This window comes from Protopterus annectens, chromosome 2.part0, assembly GCF_019279795.1.
Source record: "Protopterus annectens isolate FY-2018-M chromosome 2.part0, PAN1.0, whole genome shotgun sequence".
NCBI classification, from domain to species: Eukaryota; Metazoa; Chordata; order Ceratodontiformes; family Protopteridae; genus Protopterus; species Protopterus annectens.
In genome coordinates this window covers 594,284,299-594,297,026 of record NC_056728.1, presented here as the reverse complement: position 1 = coordinate 594,297,026, position 12,728 = coordinate 594,284,299, and the positions used below count along the sequence as shown (strand labels likewise).

General features: G+C 39.8%; 1 protein-coding gene across 1 annotated transcript in view; it reads left to right on the top strand.

The window, feature by feature from the left end:
* ELP1 (elongator acetyltransferase complex subunit 1) overlaps nt 1-12,728 on the top strand; it is a 1,639,125-nt gene that overhangs the window by 1,241,753 nt on the left and 384,644 nt on the right. The window lies entirely within an intron of this gene.

The window sequence follows — 12,728 nt, the reverse complement described above, 5'->3', positions numbered from 1 at the left end:
GTAAGCTTACAAAAGGACACTGGCCTCAAGCTACACAAGTAGATTTACTTGAAGCAAGCCCAGTGCTGTATGGTTAAAATAAGCTACAATAGAGAGGGGCTTTAGGGGGGGGGGGTGGTATTACTAGCAGCTAAAAGCAGGGCAAAAAAAACATTAATATGTAAGAGTCTGAAGACAGTAAAATAGGGCAGGTGCACTAGGAAAGGCAGTTATGAGTGAGGCTAGAAATGAAATCAGGGAAGGGTAAAGTACAGAACAGGAGAATATACACAGAAACAGTATGAGGATAGTGGGTAACCAAAGAGAAAGGATAGGAGCTGCTGGCTTCTGCTTTTAGTGGCAACTAGCAAAAAAACCCACTAAATTATTGTTGTGCTTATAAAGTCTAGCATTAATTAAAAGATTAGCTTATGTAGTAGCTATTTACAGATTATCAAGTTCAGTAATGGAAAGCTGCATCTTACTCTTCCTTTTGAAAAAAAAAAAACATTCCATATGTGGGATTAAAGTTTCATGCCTGCTACTTGAACCTGTGAATTTGCAAGCACTGAAGTTTTTTTCCTCTTGGACAGTGTTTTTTTTTATTTTTGCCATTATCTCTTCAGATGGGATCTCTGAGATTCAGGCCCTCATGTGAGATTAACCCTGATGGGTCTTCCATAAAGATTTGGTGCTCCTCGTGATAAACCCACATTTCATTCCAGAAAGGGGGGTTATATTATCCCTATATCATTCTATTCATCTCCCCAATTTCTTTGATGGAACAGAAAGCATGGGGGTGAGAAAGGTATTTTAAAACCTGGGAAGTCTCAGTGACTCAGGTGTTATCTGAAACACATGCTTGATTTTATTAAAATAGATCAGCTCTCACCTCTTCTTTTTACCATTGAGAAAAAGGCTTTCAATGTGGACTGCCAATGCCATTATCTTTCACCATCAGATGGTGCTTTATGTGCTTGTTAATGCTATGATCAAAACCTACTCTACTAAGGGAGTGTCTGCTTCTAGTGCCTGTTTCAAGAATGCCGCCACTGCTGACATTTGATGTGGCTACTTGGTCTTCATTGCGTGCCTTCACTAGCATAATTGTCTCAACAATGAACTTGAGTTTGGCATCATGGGCATCAGTACTGCAAGACTTAACTTTTTGAGCTTTTTCTTTATACAATTCTCCAGCTTCTTCTACCCTGGCATGAACTGCTTTGGATTTGTACTAACCAGGATCCCAGCAAAGAGGGTCCCTTAATTTTGGATGCAACAGATATACTATATCAGCTGAACTGTGCAAAGGCCGTTTTTTGATGGGTCAGAATACCTTTCTCCTTCCATCTGTATTTGGGTGTCCTTTCTGCCAGTCATGACTGTTGGAGCTTCTTGTAAGTTGGGCAAGACTATGCTTGTTTATTACTTGTTAATTGCAGTGTGTATCAAATATTTATTATTTCTTGACTTGCAAGCAGGTGCCCACTAGTGGCAAGAAAGTAAACTGGTGAGCCCCGGGGCTGTATACTCTCATGTATGTGATGCATTATCACAAAGTATAGACATCCTCAGATATAGTTTCTTCTATGATTTTATCCAGGTGGTGAATGTTGGAGAAGTTGAGGACAAATAAGAACCTATTAAGGAGAAGTCATGTTGTTAAAAAGCTGAGGGCATAGAATGTACATGTCATGCCTTCAGACTGTAGTGCCCAAAATCCCCAACAGTGTGTTGAATGCCTATTTCAATGGTGTCTGTAATGTAAACTGTTTGCAACTAAAGTGGTATAATTTGTATGTTTTTCATTTATGTAAATATTAGATTGCCTTTGTCATATGTGAAAATTTAATAAAGATGTTTGGAGAGAAAAAAAAAAAGAACTGGTCAGAACTCTAACCATAACTTATACAGTAGGTTTCCAAAAGACTTGCTGCAATTTTGATTATTGTAATGCTTTAGCTAGGGTAGCAGGCTGGTTAATGAGACCTGTATATAATGCTGTGGCTGAGATTCACCTCCTTTAAGTGTGAGCTGAGGCAGACCATCCTTGCTGCTCTCATCTGGGAGAGGTTGTCTTTGGACAGGCCTCCTATGACTTCATGGAAGATCTCCAAAAGCTAAAACAGGCTTAAGCTCCTACTAAGTGTCGCTGTCATCCCCCCCGGCCCATTCTGCTCTTTCAGAGTTTGTCAGAGAGCCACCTCACAGAGTAAAGAGGGCCCATGAGCATCAGACAGTCCTGTCTTCCCTGCCTTTTCCTGTAAAGTTATCTATGAGGGTGACTCTGCTGGACCAGTAGTTGGAGTTCAGACTGCAATCTAGGACTGCCCATACTAAGAAGATGTCTTTCCGTATAATTGTTGCACTATTCTTCACAGAAAGGATCTCCTGCCAAGGATAGCCTAACGTCTGACCAGTATACCGAAGCCTTTAGATCTTATAGGTGCAGTATGTCACACGTATGCTCCTCAAGCAGGAAGTAGGACATAAAGGTTATGAGGAGATGCAAACATTCAGAACTTCTTTGCTGCCAGTCCGAATGTCGTTATTGAATGTTAGTATGTGGAGAAGAAGCTAGCAAGTTAGGCTGGTGCCAGGCAAGCAAGCACGGTAGATCCAAAGAAAAATAGCCAGCACCCAAGAGGATCTAAAGTATAAATCTTTATTAGAAACTGAAACTAGACCGGTTTCAGCACAAGGCTTTCTTCAGTAGTACATTTGGTAATGTTAAAGAGTCATAAGCTTACATAGCTTCAATAAGAGGATGTTATGACATCATTTCCTGTGATCAAAAAGACAAAAAAGGTTAATAAAAAAACATAAAAAATGTCCACATTAGAAGTAAAATATTCATCAGCTCTAAATATTACATTTTCTGTTCATAAATGCAAACCAAAGTTGAATATAACTAATATGTTAATATACCTAAAAGTAAAGAACATTGTGATGTAAATACAAAAGAGCATCATCATGAATTTGCTAATATGGGTTAAGTGCATACTAATGTCTCAAAAATATAAATACAAGATTTGACTGAAAGCATCATCATGAATTTGCTGAAATGGGAAAAAAGGTTAAGTGCATAATAATGTCTCAAAAGATATAAATACATAGTTCAGCTAAGAGATGCTTGAAAATACATAGATTATAATTTATCATTCAATCCCGGGGGAAAAGGCCCCCAAGTTTGATAATCCACCTCTTTTCTTTTTGGTTCAAAATTTCATGCCACCCTGCTTTAAATGATCGATTACCAATTATACGATCAATAATAGTAAATGAAAATTTGGCAGTGGAGTGTTTAGTAGTGTGTCTGTATAATGCATTGGTTAATCTCTGGTTTCTGATATCCCCCAGGTGTTCAGAGATCCTTATACGGAACTGCCTAGATGTTTGGCCAATATAAAAGGCCTGACATGTACATGTGGCAAGATATATTATCCAGTCCGAACTACAATTACCAAAAAATTCAATGTTATGAATTTGTCCACTGTTTTTACTAGTGAAACTAGTGGTTTTGAAAATGTAACTGCAAAAACTGCAGTGGCCACAAGGGTAAATGCCTATAAGTTTGTCCCCCGTAAGTGTTCTTTGTGTGAGGTTATCATCCTTAGGGCTTGTTCTTTTATAATGTGAAAATAGAGAACCAAGCGTTTTGCCCTTCCTGTACGAAAAGTAGCATTGTTCCCCTAAATAATCTTCCAAAAGGGGATGCAAATTGAGTATATTCCAATGGTTATTAATAATATTGATCAAGTGCCTGCTGTTCCTGCCATAGGTGGTAACAAATCTACATAAATCAGAACCATTGTCTCTTTGACCTGTGTTATATTGTAAAAGGGAATCTCTGGATTCTGTATTGCTGAATTGGGCTGCTGAATTGATAGTCTGTGGAGAATAGCCCCTGGACAAAAATCTGTTAGTTAAATCAGTCTGATGTTTTGTAAGATCATCCTCAGAAGAACATATTCTTTTGATCCGCAGAAATTGAGATTTTGGTATGTTTTTAATGATGTGTTTAGGATGAAAACTTTCCGCATGCAAAAGAGTATTGTATTGTGGGAATTTCCTGTGAACAGATGTTTTAAGTGTGTTATCAGATTGTCTTGTTAGATGAACATCCAAGAAATTTATTTCATTCTGATGATGTTCGACAGTGAATTCAATACCCCAGATGTTCCCATTGAGATGCTCAATAAATTCCTGGAGGTATTCATTACCTCCCTTCCATACTAACCAGCAGTCGTCCAGGTATCTTCTCCATATGTCAATTTCTGGTAAGTATATATTGTGCATAGGGTCATATATAATGTGTTCTTCTATATAGCCCATAAAAAGGTCTGCATTGATGGGTGCCAATGATGTACCCATGGCCGTGCCCTGAAGTTGCCAATAACAGTCTTGTTGAAAGTAAAACACATTTTTCGTAAGAATATGTTCAGCCATACATACTAATAATGTATTCATTCCCGGAGGGTATAAGTTGGATTTATTTAGCCAAAACTCTAAGGCCATAAGACCTGCCCAATGTGGGATGCTAGTATATAAAGATGTTACATCTAGAGTGCACATGAGCCATTCCGGATCCAGTTGAGATTCTGAAACAATCTGCAGGAATTCAGTGGTGTCCTGAATTCTAGCTCGAATATGTGTTAACAAATGGTTTAAGTTTCTCAGTGAGAAACACAGATAGGGGTTCAGTGAGTGACCCGATGCCAGATACAATTGGTCTACCGGGTGGCTGATGAATGGATTTGTGAATTTTAGGTAACAAATAAAGGTATTGTTTGGCAGGGTCTTTAACCATCAAATGAATTTTAGTTTTATCTGAAATGATCCCAGCTTCCACTGCTTGTTCCAAAAATTGATTAATTTCAAGTTGAAAACCGGGTGTGGGATCAATGTCCATTTTCATATAATGATGATGGTTAGATAATTGCCTATAGCCTTCACCTTGATAATAATCATTATCCATAACAACCACACCCCCTTTGTCAGCAGGAATGATAACAATATCTGTGTTATTTTTAGGTTGTATGAGAGCTATTTGTTCTTTCTTCGATAGATTATGCCTCATATTATCTGCTGAAATGAAATGAAAGTGTATATCCTTGATGACTGCCTGCTGAAAAACAGCAACATGTTTGTCCATCGGAGGGTTGAATGTTGTTTTATGAAATCTAAAATCAGATGATCTTTGAGTATCATCAATTTTGTCCTGTTGTTTGAAAAATAGTTTGAGGTTAATCTTTCTACAAAACTCTATAGTATCAGATACTAAGGAACTCTCAACAATAAAGAAACCGGGAATAAAACTAAGGCCTTTATTAAGTAAGGAGTATTGATCATCAGATAAGACATGTTTTGAAATGTTTAAAACATTGGTACATTGTTCATTCATTTCACTATTGACATGAATAGTTCTTCTAAGCTTGTGACCCCTGTGTTTCCTACCTGCCCGGTGTTTCTTACCCCTAAAGGGACCTCAGTTGTTCTTCCCCTTTTGGCATTTGGAGAATCACCAATACTAAATGTATCTGTGTCTGTAGTGGAGGATTCCTCACCAGATGTGATATAACCTAATCCTGTCTTTTTCAAAATGGACCTAGGTCTCTTTTTACGTACAAAAGAGACATTCTTAGTGCCCTGAGCAAACCTGACACCCTTCTGTGATTCAAATTGTCTACCCTTCTCATAATCCTCCTTATCTCGGGCAAATTTATGCAATTTTTTGCTTTTAAGGTTATTTTCCAAAGTAGATATTTCCTTGGATAATTTGCTCAGACAAGCCTGGAAGTTTGTATTTTCCTCAAACTGTTTGAGGTTGTTGCAAGTTTTTTCTACTTCCAAAATATTTGCTTGTACAGTTCTCTCATAAAATGATGCTAATATGTTAACTCTGGCCATAGCAGCCTCCTGTTGTGCTATTTGCCAGTCCTTTAGCAAAGCATCATCTGGTGTACCAACCAACGGTTTGATTTTACATCTCAATCCCCTAGGGGATATATTCTGCACTTGGTATGCTTTAACCAATTTGTGATGCCAGATGTTTGTTCTCAACATTTTGATTTGTTTACCAAGCTTGTGGAAAGAAACATGGATGGCTGGATAATGATTATTATCAAGGTGAAGGCTATAGGCAATTATCTAACCATCATCATTATATGAAAATGGACATTGATCCCACATCCGGTTTTCAACTTGAAATTAATCAATTTTTTGAACAAGCAGTGGAAGCTGGGATCATTTCAGATAAAACTAAAATTCATTTGATGGTTAAAGACCCTGCCAAACAATACCTTTATTTGTTACCTAAAATTCACAAATCCATTCATCAGCCACCCGGTAGACCAATTGTATCTGGCATCGGGTCACTCACTGAACCCCTATCTGTGTTTCTCACTGAGAAACTTAAACCATTGTTAACACATATTTGAGCTAGAATTCAGGACACCACTGAATTCCTGCAGATTGTTTCAGAATCTCAACTGGATCCGGAATGGCTCATGTGCACTCTAGATGTAACATCTTTATATACTAGCATCCCGCATTGGGCAGGTCTTATGACCTTAGAGTTTTGGCTAAATAAATCCAACTTATACCCTCCGGGAATGAATACATTATTAGTATGTATGGCTGAACATACTCTTACGAAAAATGTGTTTTACTTTCAACAAGACTGTTATTGGCAACTTCAGGGCACGGCCATGGGTGCATCATTTGCACCCATCTATGCAGACCTTTTTATGGGCTATATAGAAGAACACATTATATATATGACCCTATGCACAATATATACTTACCAGAAATTGACATATGGAGAAGATACCTGGACGACTGCTGGTTAATATGGAAGGGAGGTAATGAATACCTCCAGGAATTTATTGAGCATCTCAATGAGAACATCTGGGGTATTGAATTCACTGTCGAACATCATCAGAATGAAATAAATTTCTTGGATGTTCATCTAACAAGACAATCTGATAACACACTTAAAACATCTGTTCACAGGAAATTCCCACAATACAATACTCTTTTGCATGCGGAAAGTTTTCATCCTAAACACATCATTAAAAACATACCAAAATCTCAATTTCTGCGGATCAAAAGAATATGTTCTTCTGAGGATGATCTTACAAAACATCAGACTGATTTAACTAACAGATTTTTGTCCAGGGGCTATTCTCCACAGACTATCAATTCAGCAGCCCAATTCAGCAATACAGAATCCAGAGATTCCCTTTTATAATATAACACAGGTCAAAGAGACAATGGTTCTGATTTATGTAGATTTGTTACCACCTATGGCAGGAACAGCAGGCACTTGATCAATATTATTAATAACCATTGGAATATACTCAATTCGCATCCCCTTTTGGAAGATTATTTAGGGGAACAATGCTACTTTTCGTACAGGAAGGGCAAAACGCTTGGTTCTCTATTTTCACATAAAAGAACAAGCCCTAAGGATGATAACCTCACACAAAGAACACTTACGGGGGACAAACTTATAGGCATTTACCCTTGTGGCCACTGCAGTTTTTGCAGTTACATTTTCAAAACCACTAGTTTCACTAGTAAAAACAGTGGACAAATTCATAACATTGAATTTTTTGGTAATTGTAGTTCGGACTGGATAATATATCTTGCCACATGTACATGTCAGGCCTTTTATATTGGCCAAACATCTAGGCAGTTCCGTATAAGGATCTCTGAACACCTGGGGGATATCAGAAACCAGAGATTAACCAATGCATTATACAGACACACTACTAAACACTCCACTGCCAAATTTTCATTTACTATTATTGATCGTATAATTGGTAATCGATCATTTAAAGCAGGGTGGCATGATATTTTGAACCAAAAAGAAAAGAGGTGGATTATCAAACTTGGGGGCCTTTTCCCCCGGGATTGAATGATAAATTATAATCTATGTATTTTCAAGCATCTCTTAGCTGAACTATGTATTTATATCTTTTGAGACATTATTATGCACTTAACCTTTTTTCCCATTTCAGCAAATTCATGATGATGCTTTCAGTCAAATCTTGTATTTATATTTTTTGAGACATTAGTATGCACTTAACCCATATTAGCAAATTCATGATGATGCTCTTTTGTATTTACATCACAATGTTCTTTACTTTTAGGTATATTAACATATTAGTTATATTCAACTTTGGTTTGCATTTATGAACAGAAAATGTAATATTTAGAGCTGATGAATATTTTACTTCTAATGTGGACATTTTTTATGTTTTTTTATTAACCTTTTTTGTCTTTTTGATCACAGGAAATGATGTCATAACATCCTCTTATTGAAGCTATATAAGCTTATGACTCTTTAACATTACCAAATGTACTACTGAAGAAAGCCTTGTGCTGAAACTGGTCTAGTTTCAGTTTCTAATAAAGATTTATACTTTAGATCCTCTTGGGTGCTGGCTATTTTTCTTTGGATCTACCGTTATTGAATGTTAGTCTGAACATCTTTCTGCAGTGATGGTTACCAAGCTGTCTTCAGATAAGTGCCCCTTTTGGATTTCGTCTCTTTTTCATAAGTGGTGGTGTTACTTGTGTTCATGTCATCCAAGAAGGGAAAATGTCATTGTGGAAGGCAGATTATCCATAAAGATCATCATGACCAGTGTCTTTTTTGCCTAAGTGCTTGCCATGATCATAGTGCTCTGGCTGGCAAGTGTTTGTCCCTAAGACCCTCTGTAGTTGCTTGTCTTCCCCGTCCATGTACCTCAAGAACCCAAGTCTTAAATTGTTGGCTGAGGGTGCTATGGCAGAATCCTCCTCTCCAGAGGGACAGCCTTCTGCCATGAAGAAGGCCAAAATGTCGAGGTCTGATCCAGTTGCTGTCCAGCCTCCACTGGACACCTCTCTAGAAGATAGTGAAAACCCCGAAGACCATTCATTGCTTTCATAGGATCCCCCTGCTGCTACCCCATCAGAGGTATTCATGGATCTAAGTTCTTGCATGTACTCTGAGGCTTTTCAAACATTTTCTCTGGATATTGAGGGGGAAGCACTGCTGATCATTTTCAAGTGGCCATGGGGGATTCCTCAAATCTTAGTCTGGGAAGAGATTCCTGTTATGATTGTATTCCACCAAGGGACCAAGCTACTCAGGGTGGTTAGGGTGGAAGTTCCGCTTAAGAAAAAGCAAAGGACGAAGCATGTTACCCCTGTTGCTAAAGATCCCCAACTTAAATTTCAGAATTTTACTCAAGTCTTATTCAATATCTTTATGTCTTTGCAGCCTTTCCAAGTGATGTCAGTCCTCATTCCTCCCTGTTCTTCCACACCTGTTAAAAGAGCAAGGGAACTGGATTCCTCAGATGAGGACTTAGATTCTGGGGAGGAATCCCTGACTTACTACAGTCAAATTCTTCCTACTCTAGACTATGTTTCAGAGGAAGAGGAGTCTTTGAACCCAGATTTCCCTTTGGTAGAATTATCCTTTGGGAGATGTTCATCGTGTTACCCTGCTGCAGTCATCACACTTGGGTTATCCTGTCAGGCGGTCCAGCAGTCGGACGGATTTCCAAAGTCTTGGTCCGACGTCTGTTGCTGTCGCCTCATCCCTGACGTCAGTGCGCCAGGGGTACATATACTGCAACTGATGCCATTTTCTTGTCTTTCTTGCTGTGCGGTGCCCGAAGCAGAAGCAGTACGCAAGTGCCAGTCGGCCGACTCCTGAGATTTTCGAATTTCAGACCAAAAATCTTCTATAAAGCTAAGTACCTCGTTGGGGAAACTTTTCTTGCCTCAGACCGATGTCGGAAAAAGTTAACAATTGTATTTCTTGTGGGAAGCAAATACCTCATAAGGATTTTCATTCTTATTGCATACCTTGCCTTGGCCCTGATCACGACGTCACTTCTTGTCGTTTTTGTGCTAGATTTAATAAACGTACTATTAAAAGACGTTTTGATTTTGCATGATACTTTTTTGGCAGAAAATTTAATTATAACATGTCGTCAGAGCTACCGGCATGCACAAAAAGCACAGGGATAAGGATCGACAGCCCAGGCCTAAACCCGATTCCGAGGCCTTGGCTGATCCGGTCTCCGGTTCTCTGGTTATCAATGAGGCTCCGACGCAGCCTCTGACTACCGCAGTTCAGGAACCCGAGACTGCTACGGATACTTTGAAGGAATATACTAGGCCAACGCAGCCTTTTACTTCAGGCCCTATAGATGACTTGCCTTATAAGAATGTCAGTACTTCTGAAACGCCATCACCATCTGAAGGCGTTTTCAGGCCAACTCTTACAGTCAAAACGTTTTCCAAATCAAAGACTCCTTCCAAACCGAAAAAGGCTTCACTTCTGTCTCCTGTTCAAGGCCCTATGCCTAAGAAACAGATGCTCAAGATGGCTGAAGATTTGATTACTCTTATCAGAGGTTCTCAGCCTCCTCCTGACAAAAGGCCTAGACAAGAGGAAGAATCTGCTTCCTCTGAACAACTGTCTATTTCTTTGGATTCCTCTGAGGACCAAGACTATTCCTTCTCTCCTTATGAAGATTCTGATGCTGAGGACTCTATTCCTTCAGCTTCCCCTCCAGAAGATTACTCTTTTGGGGAAACTTTACACACTTTGAGGGAACATTTTCACTGGGAAGGTCAGGGTTACTCTGATTCCAAGAAAAGGCTTGGAGAGTTTCTTTTACTCCCCCAGCACAGGCCTTTAGCCATCGCTCCTGTTTTGGACATTGTGGATGATGTCTATTTAGAATCCAGTTTCAATCCTGACTCTCTGCCTCCTGCCCCGTCTAAGCCTGACAGATACTACAGAGTACCTGATTCCCACAAATTTCTTTACAAAAGCCCAGTAGCTGACCCAGAGACTATCTCCCAGGGTCCCAAGGGGGCTAAGGCTTCCATGGCTAAAAATCCAGTACCTACTGAAAGGGATTCAAGAGCAATAGACAGATGGGGGAAAAAGGTTTACACCTCAGCCACTTTAGCTATGAGAGCTCTAAACTGTCAATTTCATATGCTTAAGTATCAGCAATTTCTGATCTGTCAGTTAAAACAAAAGATAACCACCCTCCCTCAACAATCTGAATTGAAAGAAGTACAGGATTTGTTGCACGCCACCGAGCAGGTGGGCAAACATACCTTACAATGTGGGTTTGATTCTTTGGAGGCCTCCTGCAGAGCAGCTGTCACTGGATCAGTTATATGTAAGCATGCCTGGTTAAAGGAACAAAGTCTGCCTGATCATGTTAAAGCAAAACTACTAGATGCTTCCTTACAGCAGGATGTTCTTTTTGGTGTTAAAGCAGAAGAAGTTTTAAAGAAAATGGAGGATAAGGCAAAATCAATGCAGACTGTCAAAGATTTCCTACAGGTACAACACCCTCGCTGCAGCAGAAACTGGCCAACAAAAAATTGGTCCTTTCCAGCCACTGACAGGCCTCAGAGGGGTAAATACAGGTGCCCAAGGGGCAGAGGACAACCACAAGCTCAGTATAAACCTCGCCAATGGGGCACTCCAACCCAGAAGGGAGGAGAAGACAGGTCTCAACCCACGAGAAGGCAAACTCAATGACTTGCACCTCAGCTGGCCAAGCAAAGCTCTTTTGTCAGCCCCCCTGGGGGGAAAACTAGCACTATTTGCACACAACTGGCACATGGTCACAAAGGACAAATGGGTCCTAGACATAATTTTAAGAGGATACAGATTCCACTTTCACACCTTGCCAATAAAAAGAGGAATGCCAAACCTGCCACAAAATCAAAGGGCAGAGGCTCAAAAACAAATTGCAGCTCTCATGGCCATGAGAGCCATTCAAAGGGTACCAACTCAAGAACAAGGTCAAGGATTTTACTCAAGACTCTTCCTAGTACCCAGAAAAGAAAATGCTTGGAGACCAATTGTGGACCTTTCAATTCTAAACACTTACTTACAAGTTCCCAAATTCAAGATGCTAACACTACAGCAGCTACTTCCCATGTTGGGCAAGGAAGCATGGCTGGTAACGTTGGACCTCAAGGAGGCATACCTGCATGTCCCTATCAGACAAAGTTGCAGAAGATACCTCTGTTTCATTGCAGGTTCAACCCATTATCAATTCTCTGCACTGCCGTTTGGCTTATCTACTGTGCCCAGAGTATTCACAAAATGCCTGGCACCAGTAATTGCATACTGCAGACAGAAGAATTCAAATATATCCATACCTGGACGACTGCCTCATCCAAGCAGAAAGAAAAGTAATTCTCTTACAACATCTGACTTTTGTGAAGCATCTACTAAATTGTCTGGGGTACACATTAAATGAAAAGAAGTCAAAACTAGTACCCTCACAAAAAATGGCATTCCCGGGTGCCAGCTTGGACACAACGGCTTAGAAGGCTTATCTTACACCAGACAAGCAATTACAACTGACTCAATATTTCAAGACAATGGCAACAAAGACCCAATTAACTGCAAGAAAAATTCTGCAGGCTTTGGGCTTCGTGGCATCTTGCATTCTGATAATACCATTTGCAAAACTGCATATGAGGAAATTACAATGGTACCTAAAAAGCGTATGGTCTCAACACAGCCACAGCTTGGACACACTGATATCTCTCATTCCCTGCCTTCAACAAGAATTTCTATGGTGGGCACAGGCATGTCACCTCAACAAGGGTCAGCCTTTCACCTTGCCCTCACCCAGGCAAACTATCACAACAGATGCTTCAGACTATGCTTGGGGGGCACACATGGCAGGGCAATGCATTCA